The sequence below is a fragment of the Nylanderia fulva genome, unplaced genomic scaffold (assembly GCF_048542155.1).
Source record: "Nylanderia fulva isolate GAGA-0341 unplaced genomic scaffold, ASM4854215v1 Scaffold10, whole genome shotgun sequence".
Classification (NCBI taxonomy): domain Eukaryota; kingdom Metazoa; phylum Arthropoda; class Insecta; order Hymenoptera; family Formicidae; genus Nylanderia; species Nylanderia fulva.
The window spans coordinates 1785525-1805000 of record NW_028189193.1 but is presented as its reverse complement, the minus strand read 5'-3'; the positions used below and the strand labels follow the sequence as shown (position 1 = coordinate 1805000).

The 19476-nt window shown below is 33.1% G+C and overlaps 1 protein-coding gene across 2 annotated transcripts in view; it reads right to left on the bottom strand.

Moving 5' to 3' along the window:
- Src64B (Tyrosine-protein kinase Src64B) overlaps positions 1-18413 on the bottom strand; it is a 44243-nt gene extending 25830 nt beyond the window's left edge. Inside the window, exon 1 of one of the 2 annotated variants that reach the window (XM_029319443.2) lies at positions 17943-18413. The gene's annotated coding sequence lies outside the window, so the exon portion shown is untranslated. The remainder of the gene's footprint in view (positions 1-17942) is intronic. The other variant, XM_029319445.2, reaches the window with a different exon arrangement.
- Between the last annotated feature and the right edge of the window lie 1063 nt (positions 18414-19476).

Genomic DNA, 19476 nt, shown 5'->3' with positions numbered 1-19476 from the left:
TTCGCATTTTTTCTCGTCGTTTATTAAAAAAAATAACATGATTTTTCTTTCAAATTTTGATTAGATGTGTATTCACTCTTTATTTTATTATAATGTATACTATTATTATAATGTATATTATAATGTATGTATTATAATGCACAATATATAAGCAATAGAAAACAAGAATAACACGCGTATGTAACAAGAAAGAATATACATTATCTAAACACATTCTTATACATTAAAATAAAAAATCTTTTTATAATTTACGAGTTTTTTTTTGCTTTCTACTTCTCTACTTCTACCTTATTTTTTGCTCATTTTTATTTATCTATATCATCGATTAATTTAGGCAAGATAACGACCGCGAATGCGAGACGACAATTTTCAGCGTATTGTATATAAGCGAGACATTCGCGAATAGATATCAATACCGATGCAAAAATCGATAAAAGATGCGATTCCCGATATTGCATATATAGCATTGGATAAATGCTCGTACATCAGGAGCGCAACATACTTCAGTTCGCGGACGGTATATCGAATGAACGAACAAATTGCTCGATTGCAAGTCGCGGCACGGCCGACCGATCGATGCCGCCGTAGAGATTTCGCAGTTACGGGATGCATCGCGAGCGAAATATCAATTTTATTTTGCTGCAACTGGACGCGAGTACACATTATGAAATGCAATATGCATCAAATACTTGGAAAAAGAATTCTTGAGACAGATACGTTTCGCAAGTTTGACATTTATATATATGTACGAGAACATTTTTCCATAATAAATTTCAATTGTGTAATAGTATAAAAATACAAATGACGTAAAATATTATGATTATGAGGAAATAAACAACGTGATAATAATTATTTTTGGTGTGATAATGAAAGGAAATATTTGTATTGTTGATAATTGAGATAAAACACAGAAAAAGGAAGAGGAGAGAATCTGTATTGTATATTTCTAAACGATCACATCTGTAATCTATACGTCAAGATTAGATAATATTAGTTGCTGTATCTCGTGCTGTGACGAAATCCTGCGTGTGCATCCTGCTTCAATAAACATATATCCCTCCCGAGAATGTGACATTTTTTTATACACGGAAAATCTTATATAGAGTAAACACTATAATCTTGATACTAGCGTATTTACCGGATATATTGTGAGGGATTGTGTTGAAAGAGCTCAGACAGAGATCCTTATCTCATAATAAAGCAATTTTAATCATGATATATCATATTATATCAACATGTTTATATAAAATCAATACGAAGTAAATATTTTATTGAATTTTATGAAACATTAATAAATAAAATGAGACTAAGAATTTATTAAAAATGTTATGCTATATATATATATTAAAATTAAAGCACAATTTAAATTATTTGAGATTTTATTATATTATAAAAAATAATGTCATTATACTGTTATTTCTTTTACGATCAATTATACTGCTATTATATATGTATAAAAATGTATGCACAATCGGATAAATAAATTTGTATAACACATTTTCTAATAAACATGCGCATATGTTAATCACAATTTTATCCCGACACCATAATGTATATTAATTTTAGAACGATTGGAAAAAGCAAAAAATGCAATGCAAGCAAGATTAGCACATTCATCGTTTTCAGCAACTTTGATTTAATTTGAGAAAAAGCCTATTCCCCAAATGCCAATGATCAGACGCGAGGAAGAATCATGAAACATTAAACGCGCCGAGCCAAGGTACGAGAGAGGGCTACGATAAAGAATCCTGTGAAGGCGGTTGCACGAGACGAACGTATATAGATGTTAAACGGGTGAACGAATCCCGAGCACGTTTCTCAAGCCGACAATTTAAATTGCATGCGTAGACAAAATCGGGCCGCAAGAGCGAACCAAAAATACCGCAAACGACGCTTCCGAATCCGTTTCGATCATCGTTAACTCAAATATCGTCTAGCATTATTTCCCTCGTCAACAGGGAACAAGAGGACCTGGAGCATAATAGTATTCACCACGTGGCGCACAGATGGGCCCCTGGTGAGTCGGTTGTCCGACTGTATGCATTCGTGCATGCTAGCACGCATATTAAACCCTTAAAGCACCGTAAAGATATTTTTTTCGATTGTTGAAAATAAACTCGATCAAATCAAGAGAGAGAGAGAGAGAAAAAATGATGGGGTGCCCCTACAAATCGCGAAGACAGACTATGTGTATTATTTGTCTCGAAAAATATTGATTTGTACTTGCACGATTTGCAAACGGTTCTCTATATAGACATGATATTTATTATTTCAACATGCAGAAAATACGAAGGTTTTTATTGATCTCTTTTACTGAAATTATCTTACAGTTACTATAAAAATCATTTTTGTAATTACAATTATAATTTTTGCGATGTAAAATTAAAACTTTATGTAAAGATCTGTTTTTTTTTAAATTACTTTTTAATATATATATATATATATATATATATATATATATAACGCACATTGTAATAATCACTGCACACTGAAAAAATTTGTTAACTTGACTAAATCTTTCAACTAAATTACTATTTTGTTAATTAAAGATATATTAGTATTTAAGTCAAATATACGTTTTGCTAGATTTAATATGCTACATTTAATTTAAATATTGTTATATGTTCAATTAACAAAATAAATAATATTTATATTTGAAAGGTTTAGTCAAGTTAACACATTTTTTTTCAGTGCACACAACGACACGATTCGTTTGAAGGATTCACGGTCGAGGCCGATTCGAGGACTATTAACCCTGCAATGGATGAGTGACGAAATGGGACGCGACTGGAGTCGAGTCGAATCGCGATGTCTCGGAGATTCGAAATAGGAGAATCACAAGAAGTAAATTGCCCTGTCTAAGTATTTCGACGTCTTGAACCGTTTATTTTGGACGTAATATATGCGCGCCATTAATAAAAAAAATACCTTTAAAAGATACATCGAAACACAAGAAATAGATATTTACTTATTGTTAGTTATATATATGTATATATACGTACATATATCTGTATTTTTTCTGTTTTGAAATACAATTTATCGTATTTCAAAATATGTGTTGGAGAAATTTGTAATTTTTATAAATCTAACTATATTTACTGTGTTCTACTTCCAGTACAATCTCTCATATTGTATTAATCTTTCCTTTCAGAGAAACTATAAATTTCTTGCTAGAAGACTTGTTCATATTACATTTTTCTTTTTAATTTTACATTTCCAAGATTCAAGAAAAATTGATTCAAAAATTAAAATGTTAAATTGCAACGAAAATGGTAAAAAATATCTAAAATGTATGATATCATTAGATACATCGCTATCTTCAAAATAGCAAGAAATAAATTCTGATTTAAGTTGCTTTGATATTGTATAAAGAAGAATGATTCAAATTTAACCGAAAGAAATATATAATACGCGAAGGAAAAACGCAAAAACCTATCATATCTACAGTTACATTATGTACAACGAAAAATAGCTATTTTTTTAAATAGAATATTAATGTACGAAAAACCAAATCTCCGGAATATCACGAAAGGGATTTCGGTACGCGACACGGTCTCTCTCGCGGTATGCACTTTTGATATTCGCGGAGTGCATTTCGTGTCATCTACGCTCTCTTGAGCTGTCATCCATGCGGGGCGATGACTCGCAGAAAGCGCGCGTGTTCCTCTTAAGAAGCATTGGCTTATGTTTTATTTATTTCCATATGCCCACGTATGCGTTAGACGCATCTCGACCGAATTCTCGTCCTTTGTCATCTCGCTCTCCTGTCACACTTCCTTCATCTCTTATCCCTTTCCTTCCTCCCTTAAGTAATACTCATCTGAATACTATTCAGCGGGATATAAAATCAAGAAATATATCTACTTCATTGAAAATGGTACGATTGATTATATACACAGAGTGTCTAGTAAAATTGGAAAATAAAATTTAAGGACATTTCCAGGACATTATGAGGAAATTCGCACGATTTTCCAATATATTATAAAGATGTAGAAGAAACTAAAAACTTAATTTTCTTTATCAAGTCAATATAATTGCACGTTAATAAAAATTAATATGTGCATTAAATAATATGTGCTATAAATAAAAAATATATTGTATTATTTACAAAGTAAGATAAAATATCTTTTCTCGAATAGTCTCAACTGCTCTTTTAGCTGAATGTTTAAAAGTAACAAAAAAATCAAGGATCTACGAAAAATTGAAGTACATTTCCAGGATGTTTAAAGAACAAACAAAAAACGGCTAGACACCCTGTTATATCCTGTGTTGATATTTTATCATCCATCCTATCTCGCTCATTTATTTATTTAACCGACTATAAATGAGGCTAACAATAAGTATACGTCTCTATCTCTTCACCACATCTACGAGATTCGCACTTGTACTCTATTCTGCCGAACATCTAAGCGACATTGATAGCACGTCTTCCGTAATGTATATCCCTCTGAGATTTGATTAGCTCTGATTATCTGTATTGAATCGACGTCTGACCTACAATCTTACAATTCACTCAGTGCGATACAATTCGATTTAATCCTAAACTGATGGTGCGGAAAAAATCGACACAATTGATTTTTGCTGAAAGGTCCCTTTCTTTTCTCTTAATACTTCTTACATTTCTGCTCTTGGATGAGTTTTTTTGAAGACGTAATAAAGTAACGAGATAATTACATTTATCGATTATCCAAAATATCTAAAGTCCAAAAATAAAAGCAAAATTATATCGCTAGTATTTTTATTTGATTGTATTCATTTTACGTACAAATCGAGAAAAGATCAAAAAATTAAAATCCAGAATCTATGAGACTCTTTAATCATACCTATATCTTTATTAAGGATTAAATTTAATTCGCAAAGCAATAAACATATATTTCGACAGGATAAAACTGTATTCTCTGTCGCTTTTTTTAAAAGTATATATTTCAATATAAAATTGATTCAAGTATTTTGAAAAAATTAGATAAAAGATGTTCAAAATCACTCAAGAATTTGGCAAAAATAATTTCGTGGAAAATCATCGCATTGGGGGAGACCTCAAAATGTTAGTCGAAGGAGAGATAAAAGCAGAGGAAAAAATGCAGGCAGCACCGAAGGAATGAAAGATCGCCAGCTGACTCGCGTCTGTTGCTGAAATCGCCGCCTCGACGGCGCAGAAATGATTGGCCATGCAGCCGATAAAATTTATCCGCTCTTTCCCCCTTGTTTCTTTCATACAAGTGCGTCGATCCACAAGAAGATAGGCTATCGATACGGGGATCTTTCAATGACTTCTACATAACTGAGCGCGTCTTAAGAATTAGTACTCCATTCGCTTGAATGTGTTTGTACATACATAAGGAAGAAAAGCCACGAACACCTGCCGCAGTCAATAACAAAGTCAATAACGATTGAGAAAGAATGTGATAGATCCTGATAGTTTAGACTTGCTAATGTGACCTCTATGTTAAATACTATATACCAGCTATGATATTTGTTGAAAACTTCTTCGTATACGAAAATTAAAATTGAATATATATTCAAGGGGAAGAATAGTATTCCAAAATGAACAGATATTTTTAAGAAAATGATGAAAAATGATGATAAAAAATGGTTTAAATGTAAAGAGATATACAGCACATAGAATAAAGTTGTAAATGTTATTCTACGTATATATCATATTTAAAAGTAGCATAATTCTCGAAAATAATATATTGATTTATTTGTAATACTATAAATCAGATAAGTATATTTTTCCATATTTATATAAAATAGTTTTAAAAATAAATTCACAGAAAAATTAGTTTTTATTTTTTACATGAAAAGTGTATAAATCTCTGATGGAAATCTATTTGGCATGTTTTTCTGATTGCTTTATTGTGTTATACATCAAAGTTTAATTGTTTTATTTCTCTTTTAACGATTTTATAAACTTTTAATTAAATCCGGAAATGTGTAACTATGCTCCAAAAATAAATTCTATCTCAAATATTTTTCTGGTTAAAACTTTGGAAATTTTCTTAAATGACGAGCGACAATCTTTTTTAAGTAAGATGTAAGTCGAATCACAAATCTTGATGGAAATCTATTTGACATGTTTTTCTGATTGGTTTATTGCGTTATACATCAAGGTTTAATTGTTTTATTTTTCTTTTAACGATTTTATAAATTTTTAACTGAATCCGAAAATGTGTAACTATGCTCGAAAAATAAATTCTATCTTAAATATTTTTCTCATTAAAACTTTGGAAATTTTCTTAAATGACGAGCGACAATCTTTCTTAAGTAAGATGTACGTCGAATCACAACGTCTATAAGCATCGATACTAGGTCACCGCGCCACGGTTCGATGAACGCGATGTTCACATAAGGCCCGGCTTCTTAAGCTCGTGAAGAGCGTCTAGGCGCACTGAATACCGATGAGACCTTCGCATTGTCAGGTAACGTTCCAGTTCCGTTTACGCATTTTTCAGTTGAAGGAGAGAGAGAAAGAGATTTAGAAAAAAAAGATACAGACATAAAAAGGCTTTCACATGCCATACACCCTACGTAGCTAATCTGTGTGGTCAGTAAATGAATTTCGTTCTCTCTGTGTAAAGTGTAAAGAGAATGAATGAAGCTCGTAAATCATAAATTTTACACCTTAGACATAATTACGGACCTTTGTATGTCTTTTCACTTTGTAACTTCTGTATACATTATAAAGTTACTTTACATTAGAAGTAGCGTAGGGCATAAGAACAACTGCAGGATGATGTTTGAAATCTTCTCGAGAAGAAGTGAGTGCATAATTTGTAAAATAATGTAGCTTGGAACGAGATCGGAATAAGTTCATAATTCGCGAGGAACAGAACGAGAAAGATAGTAAAGAAAGAGATTTGCTTTAAATATAAAGACGCTTCTAAAGCGAAGAGAAGTACGGACTTATAAATTATGAACTTGGAACCGTTGCACCAACAAGTCACTTGGAGGAGCTAACTTTAAGCGAATTTTCCTTCTCTATCTGTATTAAAGATGCAGCTATATAATGTCAAAAAGAGAAGAGAATATAACGGATTTGGTTGCTAAGCCAGGCTTATACTTCATTCAACTGTCAGCTGCAACCAAATCCTCATTTCGCTCTTGATCCGAACTCGATGCAAATACCGCATCGCGCGCGTAAATTCCGCGACGCGTTACAATGCTACATCGTTAACAGTTGGAAAGTGGCCTCTGTCGTTCCTACACCTTTTGTTCGCCGGCGAGTGCTGATTAAACTTCGTCCCGGCGTTTCACTTTTAACGCGTCACCGTCGTTACGCTCCCGTTTTCTCGATTGTCGCGTGCGAGCAATGAAAGTCGAGCGAATTCCGAGCTTACGCTCGCGAGATTACAATCAAGAATTTTCGCGTGAAAGGATTCGAGTTCCGGAATAGAGACCTTGCAGCAGAACGCGACTGTATATACGATTCTCTTAGAGTTATACAAAGCTATTTTGTAAGGCACTTTAGCTTTTTAATAATATATCATTATTCGTGTAATTTTTTAAAATTCTAATTCATCATATCGCAACGCGAAATAATTTACAATTTCGTACAATTAAAAAATTTTGATTTTTATAAAAAGAATAATTGTTTGTCATATTAAATATTTAATTTGCTCTTATTACAAAAAAGATAAGATAAAACAAGTTCATAAAAAAAAAATGATGCGAGTTGCGGAATAGAGACCTTGCAACAGAACTATATTGCGATTCTCTTAGAGTCGTTATCTAGTTATTTTGTAAGATACTTTAATTTTTTAATAATGTCATTATTCATGTATTTTTAAAAAATTCTAATTTATCATATCGTAACGCGAAATAATTTACAATTTTGTACAATTAAAAAATTTTGATTTTTATAAAAAGAATAATTGTCATATATTAAATATTTAATTTGCTCTTATATTATAAAAAAGATAAGATGAAATGAGTTCATAAAAAAAATGTGTGATATACACCAATACCATAGTACATTTTAAACTACAAAAAGGTCAAGATTATGTACACGATATAAACCGCGGGACCAGCAATTTAATAGCGATTCCTTCACCCTTTCCCTTCACGATGGAACCTGTGATCATTTCGTACGCGTTTAATTATTTCGCGAACGCAACACGCACCGCGCCTCGTTACGGGTTAAAATCGGGGAAACAACGAAAAGTGGAAAGAGCCGGTATATGGGGGTGGCAATCTCCCCTCATAATTCCAATCATTCGGCAGATTTATTCTCTCCGCGTTGTTTCAAAAGCGTCCGACGCACCGCATTTAACAACGCATCGCATACAGGGTGATTCGTAATCATCATAATAAACATCCAGGGCAGATGACCTGCCAAATGCAGTTGGACAAATTCATATTTAAAAAATAAGAAATTAATAAATATATTAATAAATATATTAATAAATATATCAAATACATGAAACAAATATAAACGACTGATATAATTAGATTTCATGAAGGTCAATATTAAATTAAAAGTAGAAATAAATATTCATTTAAATTCGATGCGGGTTATTGTATAATAGACCGATAGAGTTATAATATATCCCGCATATAAGGGCTAAATCTGAAAACTGAAACGAGAATTCTTACAAGAGACCTACTGCGGGACACGTTGCGATTTATTAGGACAAAAACTCTTCAAGTTTCAAAAGTTAAAAATATCTCGGTAATTGGACTTGAAATTAAAATTTTTAACTCCGTTAAAACAAAATCTACTTAAAAATACATAAATGCAATTAAGTCCTGTCTATTCACATTTTTTCAAATATTTTATCTTCGTGAACATTATCGATTTCTCACCACTCTTTCGCGAGAGTTTCTTAGATTTCAACCATGGGATTTCTCGAGCCGTTTTCTTGCATTAGTCGCGCGAATCACCGTGTATAACAGCCGCGTTACCGCGTCTCCGTCTTTGTCATGGGGTCGCACATTGCCGACGACGAGAGATCGCCCACATAAAAGAGAGACTCTCGATAATTCAACGGAACAGGGCGAAAAAATCAATAGTACAACCACCCCGATGGTGGCGCGCGAACGTTGCCAAGAGGGACGGTACCACGGGGGTAACGAGCGGGGGAGGGGGTTGGTTGGGCAGCCGGGGGAAAAAGGGGAGTCCGGAAAGTCCGGGAAGCCCCCTAACTCACCCGGACACGCGTGCATATACGCTACGCTTTCTATACCGCATATACTTAATGAACACACGGCAACTGACACCCGGCCTGCCGACCGGCGAACGGTCGACTCTCTCGTCATTTTTATTTCCTTTTTCTGTTTTATCTTTCTCTCTTTCTGTCTCCCCCCTTTTTCTCTCTTTTTCTTTCTCTCTCTCTCTCTTGGGGGAGCGCAATAACCTTTCAGCCTCTGCTCACTTCGGAGATACGCCGTTGCTCTTCAGAGAGCCACCTAGCCTCCGCTTGTCTCCCCGAAGTGCACGAGGTGCGAAAGCGGAATTAAATTGAATTTTTCCGGGAACCCCCCATTTCCGTGTTATTTTACTCGCGTCATAATAATGGAAAAATTAACAGAAAGAATTGAACATGCTCGCTACTCATTTATTAGTTCATATATATATATCATGTGTCATATTTCTCTATGCCTGAAGTAATACTTGGTGTATGTCGTGTATATATGAAGTGAAGTTTATAATTTATGAACTCAATTTACACTTATATTACACGGTTCATTTGCTGATTGAACGCAGCGACTACGTAAGGCGTATGGCATGTGTAAAACGTCTATATAATTTAATTATCGGAGCATTATTAATTAAGTAGTATTTTAAATATAAAAAGAATATCTATAGTAGTATAATTAGAATATTTAAAACAGATATAACTCTCTTCCTCTCTTTTTATCTTTTAAAATATTATCTGGATGATTATACTATTATATATTGTAGGATTAATTTAGGGGCCTAACTTTTAATAATGTTGTTATGCATCACTACGCAAAGTTTTTTGTATCATATAATGATACAGAACGATATCATTAAAGTTTCTGAATGGAAATACATATTGTTGCGGAGACTGTTTAGGTTCTCGCATTCAAACTAATACGACTAACAAAACCATCCTTCATAAAGTGACGTCTGTGATTATGCGCAATTAGGTCATCACGATATATATTCCTTGAAACACGAATATACACAACAATGTGCTACACAATTATTTAAGAATCATTTATCAAAGAATCGCGCAACAAAAGAAGAATAATGAAGATAATAAATGCAAGAAACTTGGATTTATCTTTTAATGTATCGAAACTTCTCTTCTGGGATTGCATTTTTGTTAATATTTACTTAATGCGATAGATACATACTAATTCGAAAATTTGAAAAATATATATACGTATATCAAATTTTCTTAGATTCGTGCTTTTAATGCATAATATAAATGTATAAATCAGCAATTAATCTCTTCGCGAAAAATTCAGATCGAAAAAAATAAATATCACTTTTCTTAAAGTAATGGACCGTATGACAATGTCGTAGAGTATTCGCCAAATTGGGTCATTAACCACTTTGAAGTTGTACAGCACCGAAATAAGATCACAGGGCTTTCAACGTCATTTAGAACGGTATAGCAAGCGATCCGAAGAGGGATACCCTTTTTAGATAACACCGTGGATCTTTGTTTCCTTTCATTCTTTTATTATGCGCTAAAGTCGATTGATATAACATAATTTGTTTTAAGAATTATTTAAGAAAAAATGCAAACAAGATATTTATTCTCTTTTTCAGATCTACAAATATGCACATTACAAAAGTACTTTATTTAAATCATCTGAAAGATAAAACCTATGATTGTATTTGCACAATTGTATAAAACTGAGATATATGTAATTAATTATCTGCCTACTAGCTTTTTATATTAATAACTCAAAATATTTTATATAAATGTTTCAATAACAACTAAGACACAACTGTAATTCTACAAATAAATTTCGAGATAAAAAAATGATAAAAATCGTAAAATTGGAAAAACTACCCATTAACCATAAAAAGTTTTTAAACTTGAAATCAGAGTTACAATGCTGAATGGCAGTACCAATTTCCAATCGCTCTACGTACCAAAAACAATGGGTAAAACGGAATTACCAGTTTAATGAGTTAATATTCAAATTGATCGTGAAATAAAAGCCCCGACGTTTAGTCGGCCGAGCTCTCGATGCCGCTACGTGCACGATTTCCACGTCGACGCTGATCGAATTGTGTTAGCATTAGCGTTGAATCATTAACGAGGGGACAGAGCAGAGCGCGTATACAGATATCATGGCGCCACGAGTTCGCCGGCAAACCAGATAAAATCATTCCCCATTCTAGGGTTTGCGGAAGTAACCGGGGCATCAAGCACCCCTATACGTACGCTCTTTTTCGTGTATATCCAAATAATGTGTTTAAACCCCGTACTTCTATACCGTCAAAATGTCTGCTTTAAAATCAATACGAAAGATGAGAGAGCAATCAATCTTTAATTAAAATGTGTTATTCAAATACTTTTGTCACATAATATTTTATCACTCTCGTATATCTATTTCATGAGAAATTCTTGCGTTTCTAAACATTAATTCATTATATTTCTATATAAAAATATTATATCAATTATTTCTTGTTAAAAATCATATCACCCGTGACAAATAAATCATAAAAAATTCATACATTAACTTAATACAATATTATAATTACATAATAACATATGATAATTTTTTTATTCATTGTACACAATAATATGTTAAATTAATATTTTTACAACAATATATAATTGTATAATTCTTTTTATTTTAAACAATGTTTTTTATGCCAGTTAATTCTGTAACTAATATTTTATTCAAGTAGTATGGTTTTGTCAAAATTTTATACTCCAAATATTTTAAACATTAAATATTCTCTAATGTAATAAAAAATAATTTTGTTTTATTGGAAAAGAAAGTATATATAGTGACATATGTTATTATGTGACTATGTGTCTTCGTGAGGATCCTCATTGGGATTGAATCTCAAGAAAGAAAATAAGAAGGAACATCTATTTTCTCTCTTCTTTCTCTCTTTCAACAGCAGGAGCGATAAAAGTGGCAGGGCAAACGGATCTCATTGCTTTCGGAGATGCATAAACGACTACGAAAGTACAGACTTTTGACAGCATCTGAACTAAAGGACCACCGAAATAGAAGAAAAGAAGCCCAATCCCGTGTACCGTATATCATTCAGCAAATCGCGATTTTTCGTGATTTAAAGTAACGGGAAATCCAAAAGAAAGAACTTAACGCTGCAATTTGCGCTCGTCTAATTATTTCGTTTCTCGCGCGAGAAAATTGTGGTTCTCATCATCATTAAAAGATTGCTTGTAACGGAAATTTAGAAAGGAAATTTAGTTCGGGTTGAAAGGAAAGTTGATTAAAATAGTGGTTATATATTCAACAGATGGCTTTACGACGCTGTGTACAATTTGTAACAGCTATTGAAAATTCCATTAACGCACGTATTAAAGGCTTAATTAGTAATATATAACGCTTGCAAATAAAATAATCAATTTATACCAATTTAATCTATATAAAGCGACGCAATTCTACTAATTTTTCAAATTTTAATGTAATTAGCAAAAATGCGAAATACATAAAACTGATCGATATAAATTTATACGAAATTTGCGTTATATAATATATTTTCCAAAATAATGTTTTTTCTTCTATCACATCAAACATTTATTTTTTATCCGTAAATATTTAAATTCAATCAGTGTTATTCGTAAGAAAAAAATGCCTATATATTAATATTCAATGTCTTTCATCTTGGAAGCCGTACGACGTGTTGGTTGTTTTAATCGCGGAGTATTAATAGAACCCCAGCGGGACTATCAGGATTGAAGTGACAGCGTGCTAATAACGCAGTCCGGTGGGATATCTATTATCTCGTTATAGTCAGCATCGAGACTATCAGAGGAAGCTCGAACCTGAACACGCGCGCCCGCTCTTTCTTCCTCCGATAATGGTTTCCGCAACAACGACAATGGCACGCGGAATTCCCCGTGTTACGAAATGGGAATGCCTTGTCTGATGAATTGATCTTAATTGCGCGCACGACATGACGAGCGATTATGGCGAGATACCGAATGAATCGCGATGCAAACTGGGATATGTTCCTAAGAATTAATGCGTTAATTATGCATTAGACCAAAGGGCTTTCAAAGTAGACCCCACGGTCCGCTTAGAAAATTAAATCTTCTGCGTATAAAATACACGGAACATATATTACAAGTTACTTTCTAAGTGGATTATTCAACTTTCTTAATTAACAGCTATAAAATGTGTAGGTGAGAAGATTTATGGATAAAATAGAAAAACCTTTTCTCAACGAATTGCAATCGAGAATACGGAAAAAAACACGCAGACAAATAGTCGCAAAATAAATTGACGTGGTGAATATATATAGATTATATATTATTAATAACATAGAACACAGAAAAATATAAATAAAATTCGAGATAAGAGCAAAAAAAACTTCGTTCTCTCTTGTCCCTAATAGAGACTTATTCGCAACAACGTGTTTCAGATAGCGTATAAACGCTAATATCAAGTCGCATGTAAACGCCAATATAAATGTGAGATAAAAATCGTCACGGCAGCTTTGTAGTCAAACTTTGGATACCTAATTACAAAATCGAAATCAGATTTATCGTAACTTAATGTATTCGCACGCAATGGCATTACCGAAATAGCTGATATATACGACGATAACAGGAAATTCGCGCATACTCGTCAGATGACACGACGAAAGTGCAAGTGAAAGGCGCGAAGCGAAAAGAAGAATTTATTTTTTGTCGGTAACTTCAGAAAAAAAACTTGCTTCCATAAAACGTCAGGTTTATAAGGCGACCATTCATGCGTCAGCAGGCAGCTGTTTTGCCATGCTGTGTTTCATTTCGAGCATCGCTCTGCGAAAGATGCGAAGGGTCGCGTTTTCGTGTAATTATACGGTGGAAGAATTTTAGTTAAAATTAAATAGCTACTATATATTATAATCGAATTAGAAAAAAGCATATCAAGTGCATCATTTGCATGAATGTGTGAATGTGTGAACCATATATATTAGTTATAATACAAAATTTCTAAAAAAATATTAACATGCGTTAAAATATTTACGCGGCTTATTAAAGATTTCATATAATATCGTAAAATGGAAAAATTTATCCATTTCACGATATTATATCGGATCTTTAATAAGCGCTTAAATATTTTAACATAACTGTTAGTATTTTTTCAGTTCTAAAATTTATATTACTGCTTCTTAGCAAAATCCATTAATAAAAAATTCATCATTGATATTTAAATATAGTCTATATATTTATTCATTATTTCCTTCAAAAAGAAATTCTTCAAGAAATCTGTGATTATAATAGCATAAATAAAAATGACAAAAGCGATGAAAATCAACGTTTTGTCGAATCCTTTCTCTTTTCATTGCCGCACTCTCGAGCACGAAACGAATTTATCTCTGCATCGCGCAACTCCTGATTAATGTTCCTCGCGGTACAATGATATCGGATACGAACGATAACACTCGCATTGCATAGCAAACGGTGAAAGCTTTGCGAGCATAATGCGTGCACGTGCCGATCGCCGTGCGTAATGATGAATTTTGCGATCTTGGAAAGTTTGCAACGCGATTATAGAAAACTGTACACGTGGCTAGTCCGAGAAATCAAAATTTCACCATTAATAAAATTTATTGTTTCAGTTAAATATATTTCACTGCCCAACTATTGTTTTAGAAGCATTCTATTTACATTATACGACGATCTTTTTCTAAACTAAATAAAAAAATATATAATTTATATTTAAAAAATAATGACACTTATAAGAATAATCTCTGTAGTAAAATATCTTAATTGGTTGATTCACAAAACAAAAATTTTTATTTATAACAAAGACCTACTGCACTAAGAAAAAAAAGTTGTTAACTTGACTAAATGCATGCGTTCAACTAATTACTATTTTGTTAATTAAACATGTGTAAGTATTTAGCTAAACACGTTATGTTATACATATTTAATATGTTGTATTTAATTTAAATACTTCAATGTGTTTAATTTACAAAATAGTAATTAGTTGAACACATATTCAGTCAAATTAACATCTTTTTTCTCAGTGTATATATGATACAAAAATACGTATGCATATTAACAGTACGAGCGTGAAGTAGTATTGAAATTATTTAATAAATTTGTTGTACCTGTATGCAAAATGTACTCATTAAGACGATCATATATTTATAACAGAAAAAAATAAAACTCATTGAAAAGAGAAAAGAATTGCTCCAATATATAGATCATGTTTGCATGAAAAGCGAGAGAGAGAAGCCTCTCTGTATATAAATATCATTGTACAATTATGACATAAATTGTACAATAGTAATTGTCATTTCTAATTATGATTAATAATGGAATAATAAAAGATTAAGAAGAGATGTTTCTTCATAAATGCAACACATACAAGTGACAACTTGATTGACCCATATAACAAATGATATGTAATACTGCATGGTAAAATATTGATACCTATATCAAATATTGTGAATAAAAATTGTTAAAATTATTAGCAATTTATTTGATTATACGTATTCAATATATGCTTAATATAAAATTAACTCTGTATATGCTAGAAATTGGGAGACCTAATACAAAATAAAATAAAAAAGAAACAAATATTGGAAAGAATAAATTTGTCAAAAATTTCGCATTCAATATACAATATAATATCGATATATATATCTTTAATTAAATATTCGCAAAGTTAGTTAAATCAAATTAAATAAATTTACTTAATAAAACTTAAAATTACAGTTTGCGCGAGAGATGCTTAACATGTTAAAAAAGTAACTGCACGATTCCGTACAGTTTTATGAGATTTGTGACCAATTCGTGATTGCCAATCCCACCGGATATCTCTCTCTCTCTCTCTCTCTCTCTCTCTCTCTCTCTCTCCTCTCTCTCGAACGCGCGCGCGCGTACACGATATTTATCCCACAAGGATGCACGGTGACGCGTGCAATTTCCGATGGAAGCGAGACCTCGCCGCCAACGTGATTTAAAGGTTAAGCCGAGGTTGGCCGCGCGCGGTCGGCCAATCGACCGTAAGGGCTCCGTGGTTAAACTTAAATAAGACCTGCATGTCGATTTAAGAGGGCCCGATCGAGTGCTCGTTACACTTAATTTTTTTATCTAAAAGTGCATTGAAAAATTCAGACGCGACACTCAATCTCCCTTAATAGTGTCCCTCAAAATTCTATTTAACTTTATTTAGACGAATTAATGCATAAAAGAAAGAATGACTTACCAACAAATTAATAATGAAAAATATATGTAGCGATTAATAATAAAAATGTGGCAAATTTGTATTAAATTTAAAAAGTGTGATTTTTCTACAAAATACAATTTTATTAAATAAATCTGTCATTAGAGTAACTGGAATATTGCTTTCAGTACACAATTTCATCTCTGCTTAATTGTATAATTTCTTTTCTCTCTCTCTCTTCCTGTTCTTGGTATGTAAAATGCAAATTTGCAGCATTGATCGCAAAGTTAATCAAGGAAATGTCGAATACACGAGTCTCAAGCTTATATACAATACTCCATTTATGCGATTAAATGTTTCGTAAACTATTGGTGTAAGTTTGAATGCGCATAAATTAACGGGTAACATAATAGAAGAAAACCGTGTCTTTAGGCAAATGTAAATGATAGAATGCTCCTTCCTAAGGGGTTTCCGTATAGATACGATTAGCCGGATACGCCCTTCTTATATGAAAACAAAGCAAACTTCGAAAGAACCCCCTTTCCTACATATTTTTTCTATATGGATTCCATATGGATTTATGACGAATATTCGATCGAGACATACATGAAAATACACGAACGATTAAAAAACAATCATAAATCTTTCATAATTTTAACGATGTGCAGCGCTCAATCCATGACTGATAATTAACGTAAATTAATGATTAATTAAATTAATATAATTAATAATCGATCGCGTTGCCAATTGATGATATTATTCAATAGCGATTTACTTAGCGCACAAATCATAAATATTTTGTTCAACTATTAAATTTTCTCCGTAAAAATTATATTTTTACATAATTAAAGACGATAATGAAAAAAAAAACAGAAAAGATCTCAAAATAATAAATAAACATTTTATTTTACTCTGAAAAGAATACTAAGAAAGATTTGTTAATTAAAAATATTCTGCAAGAAAAAAGAATATAACTTTTCATATTTTTCTATAAAAAAATAATCACTCTTTGTGTCTCTGTTTCTCTCTCGACCGCTATGTCAATAATTATTATGCATTACTATGTGAAGTTTGTTTTACTTGAACGAGACGTCCGACGTCGTTCTATATATCGACTTATCGAAAAAGAGCCGCAATGTCAAAGCATTGAAGTCTCCTCGGAGTATATCGATATTGAAATATGATGTTCAAGGTATCGGTTTATTGCCAACTTCGCCCTTATATCAGCGTCACGCGCAACCACGAAACTAATTGCATTCGTAATCATTCGTGAACGCGGTAATGACATGACAGAAACGACGATCAATGTCAGGAGCGTCCCGTCGCGTATAAATGTAACGCCCCCATGCAAGCGCAGAGACTCTCTCGCGCGATTGAGAACAACAAATCGTCGTTAATGGCGAGCACCACCATTTCGTCTCTCCGCATCCGCAATAATTCTGCATCCGAAATAATTGTCAAAATTACTCTCTTCTCGACGATCTGTCAAGGGGATTCCGCGAAGGTCAAAAGAACGAAAACATCAAAAATTCCGAGAAAGAAAGAAGAGAGAGAGAGAGAGAGAGAGAGACACGCGGGCGCGTTGTCTCTCCCATCGGGACTCGCCGCGATCAAAACAACACAAACACAATGCACAATAAATCGTTACTCACCACCCTGCTCCGTGGTTTGCTCCCGTAATTCTCCACCACGAATCTCCCCGGCTCGGCACTTGTCGCCGTTCTCTTCCAGTAATCCACGTCGGCCAACTTCAGACGGCAGGACGCACCAACTTCAGCGACCGTCCACCGGCATATCACACCGTCGTCGTCGTTGTTGTCTCTCTCTTCGCGATCACAAAACCGGCGACCACACGATCGCGCATCGCGAAACGCACCCACACGGAACGCGAACTGACGACAGAGTTATCGCGCGTTGTTCATCTTACCGGAGGGATAAAGGGAGGGAGGAGAAAAAGAGTCGAGACTCTGTCGCGCTGGCGCGCCACTCGCGGCTGCTCCGATCCGACGTCGACGACGCGATATTGCGCACTGACTAACTTCGCGGCGCTCTCCCCACTCTCGCCTGCGCGCGGCGCTTCCCCCACCATTCCACGCCTGCGCGGAGTGCGACGCAGCGCCCCCTACTGCGCGGCGAAATATTACATTCGACCTTCCTAACCTTGTCTGCCGATACGTGCTCCTAGAATTATTTTCATGAATTTTCATATTTATTCTTATAATCAATTTCTATATTTCTTATAATATTTCTATATTTCTTAAAATATCTTAATATCGCTAGTAGAGTAATCATAGGAACAGTTTTTTAAATTATTCGATTAAAACTATAGCCAAATTTTTTCTTTATTTACAAAAAATAACAACAAAAATCAGTTTTTGTAAATAAACAAAAAATTTATTATTCTCTTTATGTGGAAATATAAAGAAATGTTTAAAGCGAATGGAATGTGGTAATTGCCTTGATTTTTCATGCGAAAATAACATGATTTTCATAATGAAAGTAATTGTAATTAATATATGTATATGAAAACAAGATAAAAATTGATTTTTTGTATAATGATAAAGTGATATATATATGTGCAGAAAAACGAAATAAAAATCGTTTTTGCTGCATTACTTAAAAAAATATGCATTTTTTAATAATTGAGAAAAATAATAACCTACAATAATTAGAGATGATTATAAATTGTATGCGATATATTCCAACCTACTTGACAAAATATTCTAAGACATTTAATTATTGCAAGGAAATTCCTGAAAATTAATCATACAATCGCGAAATTCGTATATAATATATTATATACCTATATTTCAGTGTATATATCTTCTTGACCAAAAAAGTTGATTCATCTTCATATATTATCATAAAGTACTCATTTAATAAAATAAATATACATATATATATATATATATATTTTTTTTCCATACCTCGTGCGTTAAAAACGAAACTTCAATATCGGGCAGGAGAAGACAATAAATAAATCTATTATAATATAATAACGTGCAATTATAAAATAAGATCGAAAACTTCGTTTTCCGGGTATGTTTGAAGTGAAGTTGGCCAGAGAGTAAACGAGCAAAACGTAGACGGCAAAATCGCAAGATCGAACCGTTTCGAGATGACACACATCCTGCTGCTGACGTCGCGAGGCGCGCGCGAGACTCCGCTTCTCGCGATGACGTGAGA